We start from the raw sequence: 22,613 nt of genomic DNA, 5'->3' as shown, positions 1-22,613 counted from the left end.
GTATCGTGTAAAAAAAGTGTTTGTGTACACAAGGTTTAGGTGTACAGTAAACGTTATTTTCTAGGCAAAAAAACATGCTTTTTCAGTTTTAAACATCACCTGAACTACTCTTGTCTCTTTTCTCAAAGACAGCACCAGCCACTGGACACCAGGGGAGTTATTTCACAGGATGGTGACAGCATGCAGTAGAGGTTACTTACCAGCTCCAAAAGTGTAGCCACCTGGCAGAGATGAGCCCTCCTGAGAACATTTACAATCCCCACAGTCACAAGTACCAAAACAATCTGTCTCTCTTCCTCTCTCTCTCTGTCGCTCTCCTTCTAAACCACCACAATCACTTCAAGTCATTGCCTCAGCTTTTATGAAATAAAAAAAAAGTTAAGGGTAAAACTGACAGACTAGAGTAAGATTAACATTATTTATCTAATTCAGGATTAAATGTTCCAGTATCTTTCAAAGCTGGACGTTTCCTGTTCCTCTTCTCCCAGTTGTCCTCGGCATTCTTGCTGAAGCCGGAATTATGAGGAAAATCTGCATCATTTTCCGGCAGTTGGCGGAGTGGCTAGTGATCTAGTTTCACTACATTTGCATTCAATCTAAATTACGACTTAACACCAGCGTTAATGGTTTATTATCGTGTTAGAGAATTGTAGGGCTCATAATCTGGCAGAGCGTGGAGATGCAGTTTCACTGGACAAAACTAATTCAATCACATGAGTGCGATCTTCTTTCCAACGAACAATCTGACTTTTAAACAGTTTAGCGAGGCTCTCGTTTGCGTAGGGGTTCTATTATCATATGTTGATTTTATTGTTTGTTCCCAAATCTCCTTTTTCTTAACTTGCCCCTCGAGGGTTAAATATGAGTAATTAGAAGCGAACTTGAAAACAAGGAGTCTTTCTTTGTGTGAAGTGAGCCACAGAGACGCAGGGAACGAGAGGAGAGACTGATTTTTTTACACTTTCTGCACAATTTCCTCTCTATTTCCTCCCTGAAGACCCTTGTCTGCAGAATGTGCAGAGTATGCTTTCCGTGGACAGGCTATGAAACCTGCCAGAACAAAAAAAAAAAATGAAAAAAGAAGAGAGAGAGAGAGTAACACTCCTCCCTCCCTCGTGTGCTGTGTTACAGAATGATGGAATTATTATACAAAAAACCTACTGCCTTATTTTTTTCACTTTTTTATCCCGGAGTTCCCGGAACACTGAGCTACTATTATAACCAGAATACTTGGACCGCACACACCGGTTACCCGCTCTGACGTCGGGAGAGAAGAAAACACAAATGCTCTTTTTGCAAAGTGCATCTGACTTTACTTCTGTCCTGAATCATGCTTAATTGGTGTTCATGTGAGAAAGTCCATGGTAGACTGTGGCTGAGGTTCAGCGACGAGTAGTGTTAGAACACCGGGATTTCCCAGCCTGCACCTTCTCAAACATATGTCGGGACTTTAGCTAATGATAGTGACAAGGCTGTTATTAGACCATACACTGCAAAAACGCCCTTGTGAATTTAATGCTGTGCTACAGTAGCAAGAGTAACATTGAAATCCTCACTAACTCTGACGCTCATACAGGTAAAATTGATCATTTGTATTTGCTGAGTGATCGTGTTTTAGAATTTTGGTGTAACTCTCACTCATGACTTTTTTGTAATGTGCATTTTGCATATTTATTTATTTATATATATTATTTATCCTATCAAAAATAGGATACCAGTACATGCTAATGCTCTCTTTTTTAACCAACCCTTTAAGAACCAACACTTTTGACTGTTGTATCTTTTTCGGTGGTGTATGTTGATTTAGTGCAACATGCACAAAGTCCTTGCTATTACCATGTTCTACAATATGTTTACCCTTGCTGCAATCAGTCAACCAGTATTTATTTTCTGCAAAAAGTCCACATTTAACAGCCTTGCTCTTCTATCAGCGACACATCCATTTTGGTCGTTTTAGAAGGAAAACAAAAGTAAACATCAACAAACCACCTCGACAAGGGCACAAGTTTTCATTCTTTTTTTAGAGCCATGGTCAATGACAACTGTCAGACAACTTTTCACTCTAATAGGTGAGAATTGCTACGCTCGGTGAACATTTGTCAGCGAGTTAAAGCAAAGGTCAGAACAGCCACATGAAGGCACCTTCTACCGAGAGAACCTGTGAAGACGCCCATTGTGCACACTGGTGTTAGAGCAAAGGAAGTTGGAGAAAAAGAAGGAAGGATGCCCTCTTAAAAATCAGGAAATGAGACTCCAGGATGCCAACTGCTCACCCTGCAGTGTCTTTTTAACCTCCTATAGTAGCAGCACACCTAGTGTTAACACGGGTCCGACATAGTGATGAGGCACATTGGCAAGAAAAGGTGTTAAAGGTAATTAATGCTCTTAGTCAACAGTGTTGCAAGTTTCAGTTCCCAACATATGCTTCAGGTTATGACAGGTGTGTTTTTGTTTGTATCGTATTTGTTTCTCAGACAACATGACATAACCGTTGTTTTCCACCTACTCTGTCGTGAGTCATCAGCAACTGCTGTTGCTGGCTGTCAATAAAAGATCATTTTATAAGCTCCTAAATTACGCTTCACTGCAAACTGTGAGGCAGCGCGGCAATAACCTCCTCCCTCCAGTTTAGCGCGCACACACACACACAGACATACACACTTAATGGCAAAAATCAGCTCTGGATATTTTAACAGTGGGAGGATGGAGGACCAAGGCCAAGGGCTGGGAAAGGGAGAGGAAGGAAAGGGGAGATGGGTAGATAGAGGGAGTCATTAAGATAGCTTGGGTGTCAGCGTAATCCGTCAAGCCTGATAAGGCCATGGCCTGCTGCCAAAGAGCAAGGTGTGGCAGTTTCCCTCACCAATCACTGTCACTGGTAGCATCCCTCATAACAAATTTGTTGTACTTACTTTTGGTATTAGTACCAAAACTGATTAAACAGAAATGAGGGAAAACATCTGGCATATGAGGGTTATTTAATGTTGTGTAGTAATAAAATCATTTCAATTGGCCTCTTTACACTTGTCCCCTAGATTAAATCTGCTTTTCCGGCAAAGCCACATTAAGCCACTGGTCCACGCTGATTTTGAGTTTTAATGCGTTTAAATGATTTAAACACACTTTAAATTGTCCTTTTGCCAAATCACTGCTTGTTTTGTCAACACAAACACAGAATTTTTAAGTATAAGTATTTATGAAACTACCAAGAACACAGAATACAAAATTTCCGAGCAAGAATGTTTATTAAATATGTTATTTACAAAAGTGTTTTAAAGTAAATAAATAAATAATTACATTAAAAAACTATTTCTTCCAGCAGGATAAAGTCAGAAATAAACTGCAATGCAGCGACATACACGCACAAGATAGTACATTCACAGTACAGTCATTTTAATTGACATTTTTTTCATTGCAAGTTTGCAGCAAATATGACTAAAACAGTGGTAAAACAATTATTTCAAAAGCGTTTTGACTGTATGCAGACATGACAAGATGCTTTGTGAAAGGAAAGATATGTAGATAAACTTTTTTAATGACAGATTAAGAGGGAGAGCTTTGAGTAAAACACAAAAATATACCAATAAATGTAATAACTAAGTACAAAAAAACTGTATAGATTGATTTGTTCATCAATGTCATGGCAGGGTTTTTTGTTTTTTTGCACTTCCCCACTTCTTGCAGTTCTTAGGTGATGACACAAAACCTGTGCAAAGAATGAACTTTGCCTTTGCATGTTAACTCTCCACCCATGACTGCAATTTATGGAAACCAACTACACCTGAAGCAAGATTTTCACTTGCACAATCGATCAGGTTCACACACACGCACACTCTCCCAAGCAGAAACAATTCAAACATACTTTTAAGTACTTTAAGCATCTAAAAAGACGTGGCTAAACCAGAGGAGTGATCGTGTGTGTTTTTCCTCTTTAAATGACCCAGAAAATGGTGTGCATCACTATAAGTGCTGTCTCCCCGAGGGCGATGATGGATGGCTTCATCAGCCCTGTTGTCTCCTGATTAAGTGGCTCTTACTAAACTCCAATTTGCCAGTTTGGTGCAGTAGCAAACCACACTGACTGACTGGACCCCTCCAGAGCATTTCACTTTCACACTTCATTCTCTCTCATCAGCTTGCTCCGCCCGTCGAGCGCTACCGTGACCAAGGTGCACTGCTTCTCGAGTGGCTTGCCTCGCAACAAGCCGTGCACAGTGAAAAGTTGCACAAATGTTCATTCATACATTCGGTCACTAAACATCATCAAAGAGAGTTTCTGTTTTCATTGGCACTGAGGCAAACACACCCAGTCCTGTTCTGCAATGAAAAGTTGCCTGTGCCTGAAATTCAAGGTGCCAAGGAAGTGTTTCAGTAACGGTGAGGTTCTCTCAAAAGTTTTTAATCAGCAGCGTGCAGGTGAACCTTGGGAATGTTTCAACATTTCAACACTTGTGACAGAAGCTTGCAAGATATTTGATATTATTTACTATGCACTGATGAAAGAGAGAACTATGCTGATCTACAAAAGGAGGTGAAGAGAGGAGGGAAGGGGGAGAACAGAGGTTTGAAAGATGACGCATAGGAGAAAGCTGAAGCCTCCTACTTGCACTTAAGGAGGTGTGAAGAGCTGTTCAGGTCCCTCTTGTTCTGGATTTGTCCCCCGAGCAATAAGAGGTAACGTGTGGGGACGAGCTTACCTTGTTGCACAAAGGATATCCTGTGTTTTTCACACAGACTCACACACTGACCCACACACTGAAATACAAAACCCCTTAAGCTTTTCCCTCTGTCAGAAGGCACACGTTTCTGAGCCCCAGCTTACAAATATTTGTTTGCTGACAGCCTGCTGGTTTTCTGAGCCACAGAGGAGAGAGAAGAGCTTTAACCCACATCTCTTTCCCTCAGGCTGATAAAGTGCTCTGATAAGCTGTGAGGTGCTGGTGAAAAGTGGCTAGCCCTCAGCCCCCAGGGTTACAATATAAAAGAGTGGCTTGTTTGGAGAGAAGCAGAACAGAAGAGATGATGAAGCCAGGGAGAGAAAAAAATGTAGAGAGGAAAAAAAAAAAGTCCAGAAGAAAAGAGCTGGATTAATGATGAAGTGGTCTGGGTGCAGCTAGTGTGTGTGTGTATGAGAGAGAGCTAGAGACTGAGTGTGTGTGTTTGCGTGTGCTGGTGAGAACTTACTTTTGCCACCAGCTGTGGGCAGTTGTGGGGGTGGTGGGTAGAAATGGGGGAGCCATGCCATGTGTTTATGTTGACTAATGAGCTAATTACCCAACCCCTAATCTACTTCAACTTGTGTCATTTCACAGGAATGCTGCAGCAGTCAAACGCTTGCAGATTATGGGTCATTTCCTGACAGTTAAAGGCAAACTACTACAGCAGTAATTCCTCCACACCCCAGGCATTAAACCACAAGTGCTACAGCCGCTCCATTTGCCTCTTTATGACTTTATTGTCGTGAAATTTGACTACAGGATTAGAAAGTGACAAAGTTGATTCCAGCAGGGGTTTTTTGTTTTTTGTTTTTTGAATATCATTTTTGCTCTAGAAGACTCAACTCTCGGTGAGCACTTTTCAAAAGCATCCCTTCCTTTTTTTATTGTTTTGTGGAAACCGGTTAAGGTCTGTGCACCATACGTTTATGTAGCATTGTGCCTAAATGTATCTGCGTGAGTTTGTATTTAAGTTTAGTCTGTACTGTTTATTAAAAAATAATGAAAAACTTGTCACCTGTTGTAAAATGACCAAACATAGTCATTTTATAATTTATCAATCAGTAGATAAACATATATCTTCTTTTTTTTTTTAAGTTAAATCTCATCTGAGAAATGCAAAAAGAAAGTATGGCTGTATGTTTGGCTAAGCTAAGCTAGCTAACTGCATGTCTTTGAGTTTTACGAGTTGACCTGACATCCTGGATAAAAATGATGATGCATGTGAAATGGCTACAAATGCTTGGACCACATGAGCACTGACTGATTTGATCATCAACACATATCTCTTGAAGAATTTCTTCCTTTCATCTAAGAATATAACGCATAACTAGAATTGCTGCGGCTCCATAATTTATTTATTTTTTAAAAGTCATATTTTTTAATGGAAGTGATGGACATTTTAGGATAAACAGGCAAAAGTTTTTCTGAGAATGAAGTCTAATTTCAAGTCAGCATGGGAGGTCTCCACCCGCTCCACCCCAGAGCAAGAGGTGTGAGTTTGGATTTGGTGAACTCTCCCCTGCTCTCCCACCCCCTGTTCATCATCCTCCCCTCCCCTGAGGTGTATGCTGGCTGCTCTACTCCCCCTCAACAGCCTCCCATCCATCACTCCTACAATTTCACTTTAATAGGTGGTCCTCTTCCTCCTTTCACACAGCCTTATGGGAAAATTCGGCCAAAGAGAACAGCAAAGACAGCAGGGGGTGAAAAGTATAGGATTAGATGCTGATGAAGATATTTACCAATAACTTTCTACGACACGTGAACTTCATTATTCATGCAAAAATAAATAGCTTTATGCGCTATTTATTTTGGACTAAAGCTATCATTTGTGTCATTAAATGCTCAATCACAAACAAGTCAACAAATGCAATAAATTTACCTTTGAATGCCATCTTTTACCATTAAGCCCTCTGGATTTGTGTGGTTTTCTGTTTCTGGGATAAGCTGCCTTATATTAGATACTATACTATAATAATTTTATACTATAGCCTTGCTTTGTTGTTGCTTCTCAGTTTGCTTTCCAACCATGAACCCAAAGCCTGAACACGTTTGCACCACAGCATACCGGACGAGCTGAAGCCGAGCTGCCGCAGTAGCCCCTCCATTCAAACAGAAGGCAGGTTTGGTTGATATTTAAATTGCCTCTGTTTATTTTTCTTCTGGTCCCGTGTGTGCATGTGAGCCCAGTATAAAGGACATGTCCTTTTGAAGGGGATAGCACCAGGAAAGTGAGGGGGAAGGAAACCTTGCTTTGGTGTTTTATATATCAGCGGAATGACTTCCCTCAAATAAAGACGTGTTCCATTCTGCCGGTGGGTCTGGAACAAGCTGCTCGTTTCCTGTCCTGAAAACTCTCAGTGTGCTCGAACAATGCTCCGGGCCAGAATAGAGGAGATGTCACGTCTCGAAGAGCCGGTGTGCTGCTTTTGTTTGACCGAAGGTTCAGCTTGAATCTCGTGTTTACAGTATTTGTGACATTTGAATGAACCGACACAATTGTGGCATTTGAATTAATATAAATGCTGAAACAATAGAGAAAGCGGCTTTTGAACTGTCATGTGGAACAAAAGGCAAACATAAACGTACCTGCCCCAGAGGGTTAAAAGTCTCTTTAAACTGGCTTTTCAGCCTAATATAGTAGCAGTGTTATAAATCTGATAATGGGGATTTTTTTTTAAAAGGTCTCCTGCAAGTAATTTATCTCAGATTCATCAGATTCATCTAAACAGTTACATTTCTACCAAAAGGCTTGGTCGCGCCACGGACAAAGGCTTCTCTTTGCCTCCCGTCTGCCAGGAGCTTGCCATGCAGAGTTTCTCACTCGCGCAGCCCCCTCATCAAATTACAGCCCTGCTCCCTCCTGTCATGTTGGCAAACAAAGGTCTTGAAGCGCACTCCCAGTGTAATTGCCTCTAATCTCAGACATAATGTGGTCTTTCATGTCAACTGGTTGCAGAGAAAAGGGAGCTGTTGTTCTCTCTCAGGCGTTTTTTTTTTCTCTGCCCCTTGAGTTGCTCCACTTTCACTTTGAGAGAAGTCTTAAAGCTCTTTCACTTTGTTTTGTGGAATGAGAATTTTATTGTGATGTTGTGCAATTATTTTTTTTTTAAAGAAAAAGAAAAACAGCCTCAGATTCTACAGGCAAATGCTTGGTGCTGCAATTAAAATAAACACGATATGGACTCAAACCCAGAGAAATAGTTGAGCTCCACTTCTCCACCTTTGGCCTGAATTCTCTCTGTGGTGAGCATCAGGCAGCCTGCAGCTGGAAGTGTTTCTGTAGTTTGGCCAGGTGTCTCTTTGCGCTGCCCATGACAAGGCCTCAGCGGGGCCTGGGACTCGAGTCTAGGAGCAGGCTGAAGGCATTGAGAGAGCTGGCTGCCCCTCCGTGATCTAAAATCTCCCGCAGACCCACCTGACTGGTGGTCAGCTGTAACTGATACAACACGATAGCAGAGCTGGAGGGGGGAAGAGAGAAAATTAAGATGTGTGTGAGCATGTGGGGAAGAGGCAGGGAAATGTAGACATGTGGAGAAAAATGTGGGAAAAGAAAAGGAGAAAGGGGTTGATGGAAATTTTGGACAAATTCTTCGACTTAAAGAGGCCCATTGGTTGAAAATATGGAACACAGACTTTAATACGGTTTCCAGGGGCTTTGGCAAGCAAAGATGAACATATCAAGTAAAAAACACAGTATCTGATATCGGCGCTGTTCTCGATGGAGAGTGAGTGTGGGGTAAGAGGAGCTGCAGTGTTTCTAAAACCATTCAGCTGGGCTTTTTTAAGGGACCCAGCTGTGCGCCCTGGAGGTCCTGAGCTCTAACTGGGGAAAAATCAGCACAGTGAGGCCAGGCTGCCGCTTCAGAGCCTGGTTAGCCATGACCTGATGTTCCAGGAGGCTCGGCGAATTGATGGGCCCCAGGAGGGTTGTCACAAGGGCCAAAGAACAATCATCCATTCATCCCTGCAGCCACAGCGAGAGGGCAAACACTCTGCAGTCTCACAAAACTTGCAAAAAGGCTTCAAGTGCAAACTAGCAACACGTGATCGTTTTTGGTACTTGAAGTGGCACAGAAGTTTTGGTGAAAAATTAAATATTATAAATATTTTTAAATATTTATAATTCTCAGGCAAGCAAACTTGGCTTTCAGTTTTGAAATTTTAAGAACTCCAAATACGCTTATATTATCCCATAAATACGGCTGGTATATTTTTGGATTATGTGGCTGAACTGGCTTGAGCCCATCACGCCTCATCTGTCACGACTACAAACTGCTGTTACATAAGACAGCTGAGCCGGTCCAGACATCAAGACCGGTCTTTATGTGGACAAAATGGGTGTGCTCACTGTGTCCCTTAGCCCAAATCCATTTACCATGTCTGCATCAGCCAACTTTTCTAATGCTTTAGTTGCTTCTTTTCAAAGTGTCTTTCACTCCCAAAGATGAGGGGCTCAGAGGTCAGCGGCGCATCGGTTACATTTTTCTGTGACTTATACCGGCCAGTTATTTATAGAGCAAGAACAAATATACAATGGAAGGCGAGTGGTGGGTAGGTTGGGTAGGAGGCAGGCTAAGCCCAGGAACATCTGTCCTTTCAAAGGCATCTCCTCCTTGGTATGCTCAGAATCCACTCCAGGGGTGTCGGCACTTCACTCTTAGTCAGAGAGCTGGCATGCTAGTCAAAACATAGATGAAAAGGAGGGGGAATGAACATCCTCATCCGAGCCTAATCTTCCATATCAAGAAGTGCAATGTATGTTTCCAAAGTCACCCAACTCTTAACAATACTAGGTTGGTCTTATGTAACAGACAACATTGTCCCCTTTTGTCAGTGCCGGGAAGAAACTTACAACAAAAGCAAAACACAAGGTGCAAAAAGAGAAACCACAGTGAGGGGTTGCAGGATGGGGATGGGTGGGTGAGTCTGAGGACTGTTTCACTATAAACATGACTTTACCAGTTACGTTTTCTGCTGACACCAGTATAATTTTCCTTTTAAGAGCTGCAGCCACGCAGCAGCCACACGGCCTTACAGTTCGACTGGTCAATGGATAAAATAGAACTCATCTTTATGATTAATTCCACAGTTTGGCTTTGTGCTGTTTTTCATGTCCCGTGATGTCTTCTCTGATGAGGGCAGGATGTATGTATGTGTTTACGTGTACGCACAGACTCTGTTTAGTCTGCCTGTGTCAGAGATACTTCACGACACACTCATAAATTCAACAGCGATGGCAGTCCCACCCCGACCTCCCACTCTCTATTTCTTTGTGACAAGCATGAAAACAAGCAAACACACACAAACATTAGAATACACGCAAATGGCATGACGATGTCAACACCTTTATTGACCACAGAGAAAGGTGACTTCTGGGGAACTGAAGAAATAATTCATATAACATTCCTGTTTGACACAAACATAACAATATACTTACAGGACGGTTTAGTCAAAGTGCAGCACAGTAAGAAAGATCATCCAAAAATGATTCAGCTCGTAATGTTTATATATTTCATCCTCAAACTTGTTTCAGTCCAAGCTTTTATAAATTCATACATGTTGACTAATAGTGTTTTTATATAGCAAATAGCAAATAATAAAATAAAACAAAGCAAAACTGGTTAAAAAAAAAAAGAATTTGTTGTGAGATTTCTTCTTTTTCTTCTCGTCTTCTTCTTCCTATGGCCCTGGTGTGTTTTACTTTCTCAGCCATGCTCTGCAGAACAAGTGAGGGCACTTTGAGGATGAATAGCAGACTAAATAAACTTGCTGAAAGCAGCAATGTCACATACTTGAACTGAAGGAGAGATGTAATATTCATGAATCTGTAAACCTCTATAATGTCTGCTCACGGAAAATTTCCAAACCTATTATGTAAATTCCATCACAAAATTAATAATTCATTCATTTTAAGTATTTAAGATTTGTGACAGAGTTATCGTTATTATCATAATCCTGAAAGTAAAGCCAACAAATATCTGTTCGAGGCCCTATTTTTCGGGGCTGCTTTGATGTTTTAAAACACGTGTAAATCTTTAACATAACAAAACATATTTTTCGGGGGTTTTTTTTGTTTTTTTTTTTGTTTGTTTTTTTTTTTTACTGTGAATAAAATGTAACCTGCCAGCTTTAAGGCAGATTGTGGATTGATCCAAATTTGAACATGTTTAATTTCACATGTAAATTAGCCATGACGTCTGTTAAATAGAAGTAGTGTAAAAATAGCTCACTCATTACTTTAAAATCGTCATAAAAACAAGTGATTCGCCTTTCCGCTCCGGTTATCCGACAATCCTTAAGTTTAAAAAGTTACTTTACAATCAAAGCAGCTGAACCTCGACTCACCTCATTATGTTTTTAATCCACTGTAGGCTCTGAAGGCGGTCTACGCCACCTCTTCAGGTCGCGCTAAATTCCGTGACCTGATCCTGGTTTGTGCGTAACTGTCAGCGACGAGGGGAGAGGCATCAATTAGAGATCTAATACAGTCCCGATGGGGTGGACTGCGCCGCGCTGGATCTGCGCCATCTCTAAACATCAACACACACTCAACATTAAGGTCTGGCCTTAAGGGAATACATGCTTTTAGAAAAAAGCATATACTAGATAAACCCCACAGGCCTAATCTTTATTTTATTTTATTAAAATCCCTTAATTAGAGGGGGAAAATAGGACTTGTCTCTTTTACATAAAAAATGGGCTGTATTTATTTAAAATTGAACACGGAAATTGTTAACCTTTTAGCATACTTTTAAAGAGGAAATTTTTATTCTAAATCCTATTTATAGGGAAATCATATTTATATTTTTGTTTTAGTTCAGTTGTGTTTTGTTTGAAATTTGTCCATAATGTGTGTACTAAGCTGGGCTATATCTTGTAATAATTGAGAGTAAAATTTCAGTGCACTTTGAGTAGTCCAACATAACATCAATATTTGGCCTAGTTCGTTGTTTTCATTATTTTTCTTTTACATCATTGTAAAAGCCAAAACACAATCACACACTTCCACACTAAAATACTTTTATTCCTACTGTAAGATATTTATTTATATAACAAAATAAATGTTTGTAGGTTTTACGTTTATCTAAAATAAATAAATTAAAATAATGCCCCTCCTTTTTTTTCTTCTTTCTTTACAAAAATCAGAAATTATGTTAAATAACAACTTGTGAATATTAACAAATCATCTTGGCTCAATATATTACGCAAATGGAAAATTTAAACAGAGTTGTCAAATGCCTGTGTCAAAAAAAAAAAAAAAAAATTCACCCTATAATTACATTTTAAGAATGGTGGAAGGGGCCTGCAGTGAACTTGGGCCTCACCAGAGACTCAGATGTACTCTCACACAGTTGCACTGCTGTAAATAATAAATGTCATATCCACGAGCACCAAAATCAGGGGTCAGGATCAGGGTGCGTGACTGCTCAGTCATGTTATTGAAAGCATGTATACTGAATGTGGGTTACTTTTTAAATTGCACAAAAAATATGGAGCATATTATCACTCTAGTATATCATCCAGTCGCCTATTGTTAAATTATAAAAAACTGCTTCTGAAGTGTAACACAATCAACAGAATCTGCCAGTTTTTCAGGATGGGGAAAGATCAGTAAGCAGCATGTTGTCACTTGTCTAGTAGCGTAGTGCCACACAATATCAGCAGACTGTAAACAATAGCAGCAGCATTCTTATAACAACCGCTGAGGTGACCTATGGAGTAAAATATTTTTGGCTGAGTGAAAACAACAGGTTTAATTAGAGAGAGAGTGAATGCGTTGAAACGCACAGAGACGTTTGCAGGATTTCCACTTGAACTGAAATGTGATATCCAACACATGCCATGGAACTTCTATTCTTCATCTGCCCATGCTTGTCTTTGATGCTGTTGCCAAAGCTGTCAGTGCAATAAACTTCTATGAACCTGTGGAGATATGCATTACTGAGATATTACACTTCAATTCATTTCAGTGACAAACAATTATTGTGAGTGGTTTTAAGATCAAAAGCAAAAACTTGTTTGACACTGAAATAACAGGGTCATACTAGCATCTAGTGCTCTTTGTAGGTATTATTTTTATTTTATTTTACCATTTATTTATTTATGGATCCACTTTTTTTTTTTTTCTTTAATTTGCATTGAAAAAAATTAAAGCTGGAAGTTTAAATCATATTTTTACGCTTTTTTCTAAAGGTATTTGATTAAAAAGTGGTCAATATCTCTTTTCAAAGAGATTAACCATCAATTAAATCTCAACTGCTCAGACCTAAGAGACGTCTATGAGCTTTGTCCCGAGCTTTTGAGCTGTAGCTCGGTGATTTAGGTTGAACTTTGTAATCTTCAGGTCAACATCAACATTGTTTCAAGGTGGCACAGCGAAGCGGTGTTGATGACACATTTTGAAACATTGGATCTGAGCACTAATTGAGGTTATAACCTTAAAAAAACCCTTCTACTTGCCTTATCAAGTACTATTGTTTTGTCTATGAAGATGCCAAATGAAACAAAACAAGTAGACTGTCAACTATAGGAAAAACAGAAACAAACCTACTACTCATCCATATCCCACGCTTATGGTCTGAACTATGCAACGCACCAAATATTTAGAGTAATAGCTAGTTACTGTGCTATCACCAACACCCAGAGCTGTCAATCTGTACCCTGGAGCTAATTAAAAGGGCTGTGGCATTTTAATTGTTTGCATACACTTTGAAGGCAGACTGGAACAGTCAGGTGAAGGGCATGGCAAGCATGCCATGCCTCCTTAAATCACTCCCCTGTGCCAAAATGCTGACACCAGACCAAAAATGCTTTTAAAAAAAGGCCCTCTGTGTGGCCATAAAAGACATAGGGAGAAAGAATCATGATGAACATATTTTAAATATGTGATTTAATTAAATGGCAAATCATCAGCTTGTTCAGTTTTTTCATTAATGATATCACCTGTGTGCTAAAGCCCATTTGCCTTCCATGAAATGCCATTCAGACACTCCAAATGACATAAAACATGTTCAAGAAATGTCATTACTTACAGTGTTATCCAGGGCTTGCGTCCCATCACCAGCATGTGTGTGGCTTCATCTTCTGCTCACTACATTTCTTTGGCTTTGTCACTTCTGCCGTTGTTCCCTTGCTTTTCTACCTTCTGAATGTCCTGACACTAAGATGGAGCTGGCATGGAATAAAAGACACATTCTAATTGTGTTGCATGGGACCCCAGGGCATTAGCTGCTCTGGCCTCATGGCTCTCTGCTGCCACCTGTCTGTTCCTAAAAGATCACATGAAGAGCTTGCATGAAGACCTGCAGAATTTGCTGAGTAATGCAAAGAGATCACATTAAAGTCGTTTGCTGTTGTAATTTTTTTTATTGCAATCAAATGTCAAAATTTGACTTTGTCAGTATGATGAGGGGAAATTCAATTTCCTTTATTCTACACTTTTATGGGCCCCAAAACTGATACACGGCTTTGTTACTTTAAAAGTACTGTATGTTTTACCTTGAAAGATTTCTACAAATAATCACATGATCTCGCTCTATGTCTAAAGACCTCATGTGAAAAAAATGGGAATGTTAAGTGACCGGACTTGCATGAAACATAAAAACAAAACAATTTCATTAACTCTAAAGAGCGGCAGAAAATGTATCTGTAAAAGAGCGTTTGCAGATTAAACCCCTGCTTTGTATGATGTGATAGCCCAACAGGAAGCCATTGAAACTCCAACATAAATAGTAATCAGGCCATGGGTAAACCAATCAGCAGCGCTGTTTCAAAATATGCACCAATCAATTAGCAAATGTATTTTCTTTCAAATGTGCAGACCAAATCAAAGCATTTCAGGAAACAAGTTACGGCTAATCTACGTTTTGTTTTTTGTATCTAAGGCTCTCGTTGCAGTTTGCACTCTCAACCTCCTAGATTTAAAATCTCAAAAATGTGTTTACATTGCAGAGATTTTAATCATTTGTTCAATCATATGTGTATAAAGAGGATTTGCAGTGAGTGCCTTTATATTTTTTGCAGTTACCACCAACTGTGCTCATTTTCTTCTCACACTTTCTCTGTTGGCAATGTCTTCTCATAAGCTCTGCAGACACTGAGCAGTTAATCAAAGGCTGATTATCTCTTGTTCATTACTGCTGTTTAAATTTAAAACGCTTTCGTTACCGAGTTTCTTTACAGGTTTTGGAAGCCAGCCTCTTGGCTTCATATGTACTCCAGTCCCACTCACACACAGCTGTCTTCCAGGCTCCATCACCTGCATCCAGCTGCAAACCACAAACAGATTGCAGTATTCCCCCGGAGGGAGATTTTGTGCAGTCGGGTCATCATCGGCACGAAAGATGAAGGGGCAATATATTAAGTAAAACCTCACTGCTCATCAACCAAGGACATTTTGCACAACACTAAGCCCCTGTGCCAGTAAGGACTGACACAGTAGTAGCTAACAATGTTGTCAGAGCATGTGACAACATTTCCCAGACCACTAAACATTGAAAACAGACCAACGAGGCAACATACTGCTTTGATTTACTTATTTGAAAAATAGCTTTGGAATGAATATCCACGTCCAGTTGTTCCTATGTGGCTGCCATACAAGTAGGGGATAAAAGGAAACATGATTTCTTATTTTAAGCGCAGGAAATGAGACAATGACAGGAGACAAATTTATCACATATTGATGTGATTGTGGCGATAAATGCGTTCTGGATGGTGATTTTATTGTCTCTCAGTGGACACATCTTCTCGTAGTTATCCCATTCATAAAAAATCTCTCATGCTTGTGTTTTAATGTGTCATCTCACGTCTGCGTGACAACAGGACGGGATCAGATCAGCTTCCATGTCTTTCACTACATGCATTGTTTGGCTGAGTCTGTGTTGCCCTTTTACCACAGCTATTTTTATTTAGTAGGATAGCCATTTGACTTGTTTTAAGAAGAAACAGGCTCAGTCCTTTGTGGTGACAAATATCTGAAGTATAGCTTTAACTTACAGTAATAATCATTTGAACTAATGTGTAGCCAAGCCCCTACTCCGATTTCTCTGAAAACGGGCAGGAGAAAATCCTCGTGTGAATCACTGCAGAGTTCTAATTTAATCTCATACGAAATGTAAATACAGCTGCTGGATTCAAAATTATTTGACTACAATCGTCCAAAATTTTCTTTTAAAATTTATCAACTCAGCCAAAATCCATATTACACATAGCACACCTGCCCTATGTGCGAACAAATATTTTAATTAGCCGCATCTGGGAAATCTGCACCAAGCACTCATCAAGGCTAGCAGAGTTTTGCCTTGTCAAAACAGACTGATTGCCCTCCATTTGATTTTCCTAAACCCTGCAAACACCAATGTGGAACTTCTGTTGAGAGCGAGAGGAGGGCAGTTGAATAAACAGGATTACTTGCTATGGCAACACCTGCAAGCAGCACGTGCGAGCAGGAGAGGGAAAAGGATCCTGGTTAACTGCTGCAGATAATGACGCTGCTATATTTATATTTGTCTTTGGCAAGGGATCCTCAGCCATTCTACTCCAAACCACAGCCAGCGTTTTTTGTTTTTTTTTAGTCTGAACAGTGCCAGTACGTCTCTTAGCTCAGTGTTAGAGTGAAACACAACAGAGGAGTTTCAAAATACTCACACAGCCAGTGTTGAAGCTGAGTCTGCAGCGTGCCAGTGAATCAAAGCAATAATGTGGCAAACAAAGAGTGAACACACGTGAACACAGTAGAATGTCTTTAATTATGATAATGACGCGGTGATTAGTCCATACATTCATGTGATTACGATGTACCACCTTCCAACGTTGTGTATGCTCATTTGTATATTGGGGAAAGAAGCGTGCATTTTCCAGAATCCCAGCTAAAGAAAAGCTTAAAGACCAGGAGGGAGCTGCCAAATGTGTGGTTTCAGAAAGGGAGACCTGATGGACCACCAAATGCAGGAAGGGTATGCTATCGGATTTCCTCAGAGCCCAAACAAAAACACTGTTTTTAACGCAAATTGAGTTATTAATTGTGGAAGGAAATCATCGGCGCTTAAAGAAAACCACACAATACACAAACAAACATATTTATGGTGTAGAAACACATAGTGTGAAAGTGGTCACTGATGATGACGAGCCCACAGGCTCCATTTGTTGACAAATCTTTTGGGGCTTTCTGTGGTCTTTTAGCTCAGTGTTTCAGTTTTTACACAACAGTTGAACTGATTAATTTCACTCATTAACATTCCTTTCAATGGGAAGCTATGGTTGGAAAAAAAAGACCAGTGAAGTTATATTAACAAACTTAGTTAGTTCCCTGGAAAATACCCAAAGGATGATCCCAATTTATCCATCAGTCAGGACAGCAGATAATACCTACCCTCCCAGGTTCAAGGTCAAATTCAGGTGGAGCTCCCGTTTGACGCCATAGAACTAAAATCCCACTAAACAGGCCCCTTTTTCTAAATAACTCTGTGACCCAGAGGTCCCAGACAGTACGCCAGGCTGTGTTCTGGGCCCGTTTATCAAGGCTTTTCCGCTCCATCGGTGCAAGCATTGTGCCAAAAAAGATGGCCACTATCAAACGAGATGGAGAATATGAGGTGAGAAAGGGCAAAGTGATGTGAAAACAAAGAGAGTGGACAAGAGATAAGGTGTCAGACAAAGAGATAGCGAGAGCAGCAAAGTGAAAAATGTGTTATCACCATGCCTGTTCATCACAAGCTCAGGTCAGAGGGGCGTGAACCGCGAGTTGGCAGAGCTAAGAGCAGGGGCTAGTTGGAATATGTGTGGGGCCATAGGAAGTGCTGTGTGGAGAAGATAACAGAGCGCAAATGTGTATGGGTGTGTGTGCGTGTGTGTGATGGAGAGGAGGCATGGGAGGTGGAGTGGGGGAGTAGAGTGAGTAACAGTGTCCATAGCTCTGCCCCGCTTTCCTCTATTCACTGCCCGCATCCTGTCTGCGTGCTGCTCCTTAATGGCTTTTAATGAGCCACCGGTGAATCGTGCTCCTTCCTGCTTTCGCACATACCAGGCAAGAGCAAGCGAAGGGAAGAGAAAGAGTGAGAGAGAGTTGATCAGTCAACATCACAGGCTCCTGTGGTGGTCACTCGCTCCCCTCCACAAGTCTGCGAAACCATCCATTAAAGGACCATGGCGACTAAAATGATACACTAAGGTCATGATGAGAGGGTCCCACCCTGGGTGTACACAGTGCACTGTAAAAAAGGCAAGACGTTCAAAAGTATTTCACATATTTGTCTTTTTCAGTACTTTTAATAGATGCCTTGTTTCCAGAGAAAAGAAAGATGTGAGCCTGGTTGTTTGGATTTTGCAACCATTTCTTTCCAACCAATCTTATATAAAAATAAGAAATCCATAGATAGAATTCCTCTATCGCTTTTGCTCAGTATCTGATAATCAGGAGAAAAAAATACACAAGAAAAATGTAGAAATATAAACATTCATAATTTCTTAATTAACATGCAATTTCAAGTCTGCTCTCAAGAGAACTTAACATTAAAAATTGCCGTTTTCTGCTATTAATTTATTATGTAGTATTGTCTTCAATTACTTATTTAGAATCTACTAATTAGGAATCCCTGATTTTCTAATATTACTAAGTTAAGTGTGCAGGTTGAACCTTTGCAATTTGTCACTCGTGTAGAAAGGTATGAAGCACTCTTTAACACCACCTTAAATGTCACGCTCTCATTTGCTCTCCTCTGTCTGCTTTCCCGCTGGCGGGATTTCATAGCTCACAGTGTCTCGTCATTGTGATAGATGACAGGTGAGAGAGTTTCTCTGATCCCTCTGACACTCTGTAATCGAGTTAAGAACGCTGGATTAGAGGCTCCTTTTGAAAGGAACTGAGGTCAGCTCTCTATTCTGCTTGATGCATAGCTTCAGAGAGTAAGAAAAGTCCTGACATTAATTGCAGGAATGTGTGTGTGTGTGTGTGTGTGTGTGTGTGTGTGTGTGTGTGTGTGTGTGTGTGTGTGTGTGTGTGTGTGTGTGTGTGTGCGAGAGACAGGGAAAGGGGAGGGAAAGAGGCCCCACACATAGTTCATGTAGAGGAAAATGTGTGGGGCCTAGAGGGTGCTGGTGCTCTGAGTACCGAGGCCCGCCCCCCTCGGTTACTGTTGCTATCGCTGTCAATCTTTCCATTTTTGCCTCAGCAAAAGAGTGGTTTGCAGTGGGAGATATACTACCTGAAATTACAAGTGGTTTTTGGATATGCAAGTTTAAAATTTCACACAAAATTACACAAAGGCTTCAATTTTGTGGCAGTTGTTACTCGGGTAAAACTGATTCTACAGTTGTCTATCTTGGCACCAAAAATAGAAGATCTACACATTATGATCCTACAGGTAAATTTAAGCCTCTTCAGCAGCTGATATATGTTGTATTGCAGGTTAAAAATATTTTAAAAAGACTGTGTTATTAAGGTGATCTCAAAAAACTAAGTCGTTAACAGCACACATGATTTAAATGTGACATGCTCTGTCTTATCCGTATCATCCAAACAGACATGCATCAGCTTGAAATTAATTTAGGGTAGAGGAATAAGTCACAGCAAGCCAAATCTGGCTTCTAGGTCAGCAAACGTTGTGTATGCGTGGCCAGTAAAACTCAAGCCTTCTCAGTTTGCTGTGAATGGGAGCAACTGTCCAAAAAGTTCTCACCAAGAAAATTACAGAAAGCTCAGTGCTGATTTTCAGACTCTTGGGAAGAATTCAAAATGCACAACATGCAACTGAAAAAAAATAAAGATAAAAATAAACCTGGTCACGTTCTTGTTTGATCTCTGGGTGGTAGATGATCCTCAACATAACTTTTCATGTCTGTCAGAAGTTGATGTTCACCCAAGCTTAAGGCCCATTATACATTATACATGTGAACGTGCAAGTGGTCATTCAGAGTTGGACTCCAGGGAGCAATCTAATATTAGTAGCAGTCAGTGTTGGGGAGTAACGGAATACATGTACCGCCGTTACGTATTTAAAATACAAAATATGAGTAACTGTATTCCGTTACAGTTACCGTTTAAAAAGGTGGTATTCAGAATACAGTTACTTTGTTGAAATAAATGGATTACACTGCAGTACTTTCCTGTTTCATATTGTCGCGGGTCAGGACTGTTTCGGTTTTGTTTGACAGCTACGTTCTTTTGTTCCAGGCGGCAGCGTTACGGTTGCCATGGTTACAGGGCGACGCTCTCTCTGCGACTGTGTGTTTCTTGGGTGAGAGAGCGCATTTTCGTTGTTGTTGTGCTAAGCTAACAGGCAGAATGCTACAAGAATGTAGCATCATGGGCAGTGTAGTCCGTGTTGCAGGGAGAATGGACTGCCATACACGTTATGGGTCTGTGAGCGCGAGGAGGGAGAAAAAGGGGAGTGGAAAGGTACGAGTTGTCATCGAGGAAAAACGGGAGCTGGAAGCATGTAAATATAATAATAACCACTGCAGCCAAGAAGAGTGCCTGACGAGCCCAGTTGTAAGTAAGCTATTAAGACTCGACTGTACACTGTGTTCGTGTTTTCCTCCGAAAACAATAAGTTCCGTTGGAGCAGTCTTTCAACGCCTCTCTCTGTCTCTCGCAAGAAAGTTGACCCACACAACAAAGTAAAGCTATTTTTCGGCTACGAGCCGACAGGGACCCCGCCGTATTAGTCAGAGGTCCCTTTACTACAGTTCGGAGTCGCGGACCTTCAGTAATAGTAATAAATCACACAGCAATAGTACATTCACGTTGTTGTAAAAAGCATGATAATATATTAAGTAATCCAAAGTATTCAGAATACGTTACTGTCATTGAGTAACGTAACGGAATACGTTACAGAATACATTTTGGGGCATGTATTCTGTATTCTGTAATGGAATACATTTTAAAAGTAACCTTCCCAACACTGGTAGCAGTACTGAAAAAGGCTGATAGGCCCACAAGAGCACTGAGCACTTTTTCAATTCCTTATGAAATGTTATTGCTATCAACACAATCGATCGTAGTTGGACAGAATACAACAGAGAATGAAAACGGATGGCTCGATGATGGATGCAGGATGAAAATGAAGGTCAAGGTTAACAACAAACATATGTGACAAACATAGTCCTTTCAGATTTGTGTTGCTGCATAACAAACCGAATAAACAGGGATGCCCTAATGTACTTTACTCTAGTAACAACAGAACAAATCTTCCATAAAGTCCAGCCCACGTCCTCACATTGTAAGACAGAAAGCAGTGTGAAATGTGGCGGGATGTTTACTGTTCAGCTTTCACCTCTGATTTGAAGGTGCGGGTGGCTCCACTCACTAATCTGAGGAAACTGGGGGTGAACCACCACCCAGCTGATAAAGATCCGAACATTAATGCATTTTAGTAAAATAAGAAACAGCTTTAATAAAACTTGAAAACAAATAAAGCAGACTTGCCAAGTAGTGTTGAGCACGGCCAACAGATGGTGGTTAGTTTAACATTAGTCATAATAGTCATGAAGCCGGTGATGATGACAATAATAGCTCAAGCAGCAGACTACAGTCGCAGGTGGGGATACAAGAAGGAGGAAACTCTGTGTGTGTGTGTGTGTGTGTGTGTGTGTGTGTGTGTGTGTGTGTGTGTGTGTGTGTGTGTGTGTGTGTGTGTGTGTGTGTGTGCAAACACCTGAGTGTCTTGGCAGCCCTCAGAGGAAGGGTCCCGGTCATCGGACATCCCTGCTGCAGGACCCACTCCCTGGAGTGGACCCCCTAATCAGTGGGAACAAAAGGGTGAGGGTGTGTAAAAGAACCAAAATAGCACAAAGAGTAGTGGAAGGATGGGGAATTTGATGCAATGCTTCAAACTGCATGCCTTGGTTATGGCCAAAGTTGACTCTAGTACAGTACACGTGCATAGGTGATATCTGCCACAAAACTATACAGGAAACCAAATGTTTAAGTGAGAAAGTGCAAATGAGAAAAATGATTCCTGCGTTTGATCGAGTGTGTGTGTAATACCCATCGTATTCAGAGGTCCCTCCTCTTAAATCATTACTTTTAAATGCAAGCTAAAGGTGTGAGGAATAGGTGAGTAGTAGTTAAGGTTGGGGCTTTGAGTGAGTCTCTGGGAAATGAATGTGAGTCAATGTAATCTCTACTGAGGGAATGGAAGCGTCACTCTGCGTGTGTGTGTGTGTGTGTGTGTGTGTGTGTGTGTGTGTGTGTGTGTGTGTGTGTGTGTGTGTGTGTGTGTGTGTGTGAGAGAGAGAGAGAGAGAGAGAGAGAGAGAGAGAGAGCACATGACTTCCTCAGCTGTTCATTATGGAGTGACAGCCTGACAAACTGTGGCTCTAGTGGTTGCATCGACTTCCTGACCTCACAACCCATGGTGTTTTCCCCTAATTGACTCTACCTCTTAGACGGGGAAACAGGGAGAATTACATCACTTATCGTGACACAGATCTGGTGTGCTGACTACATTAAATATTGTAAAGATTGTATTGATTTGTGCTTAATAATGAGTGCACACAAATGCATAACTGCAGCAAAGACAGCAGAGAGCTTTTTTCCATGCTTAGTAACCCCCACGTTTCAGTGATACATGCAATCTTACTTAAAATTCCCTTTGTGCCGCCCTCTTTGTCTCCTGTGGCTCTTTTTCACGAGGAGTCCCTGTCCAATATGAAGAAAGGCCCATCAAAAGCAGGAGATGATAAACTGGACAATAAGCGGGGGCCACCAGGTCCCCCATCTCTGGGGGCCACAGATTAGGTCTCCTGCACTTCCTTTGGAAAACAGGCACCGGACCCAGAGGAAGCTCCTGTCAGCTGCGCTCCCTTAACTCCCTGGCCTCTCTCACTCTAACTCCTAGCTCCCTTTCTCCACCGCTGTCTGTCTCCCTCATTCTCTTTTTTCCTTTCTTGCTT

The 22,613-nt window shown here is 40.9% G+C and overlaps 1 long non-coding RNA gene across 1 annotated transcript; it reads right to left on the bottom strand.

Annotated features, from left to right (window-relative positions):
• Positions 1 to 10,056: 10,056 nt before the first annotated feature.
• On the bottom strand, positions 10,057 to 13,886 carry LOC146648051 (uncharacterized). The gene is made up of 4 exons (XR_014908501.1): positions 13,754 to 13,886; positions 12,510 to 12,644; positions 11,067 to 11,251; positions 10,057 to 10,437 (listed from the first exon to the last, which is right to left on the bottom strand). It is a non-coding gene; the product is annotated as an uncharacterized LOC146648051 (long non-coding RNA).
• Positions 13,887 to 22,613: the final 8,727 nt, after the last annotated feature.

This window comes from Rhamphochromis longiceps, linkage group LG18 (assembly GCF_057381845.1).
Source record: "Rhamphochromis longiceps isolate RC_006_pf linkage group LG18, R_longiceps_female_GT1.1, whole genome shotgun sequence".
Lineage (NCBI taxonomy): Eukaryota > Metazoa > Chordata > Actinopteri > Cichliformes > Cichlidae > Rhamphochromis > Rhamphochromis longiceps.
Note: the sequence above shows the minus strand (reverse complement) of the source record. Positions and strands in the feature narration are given on the sequence as shown.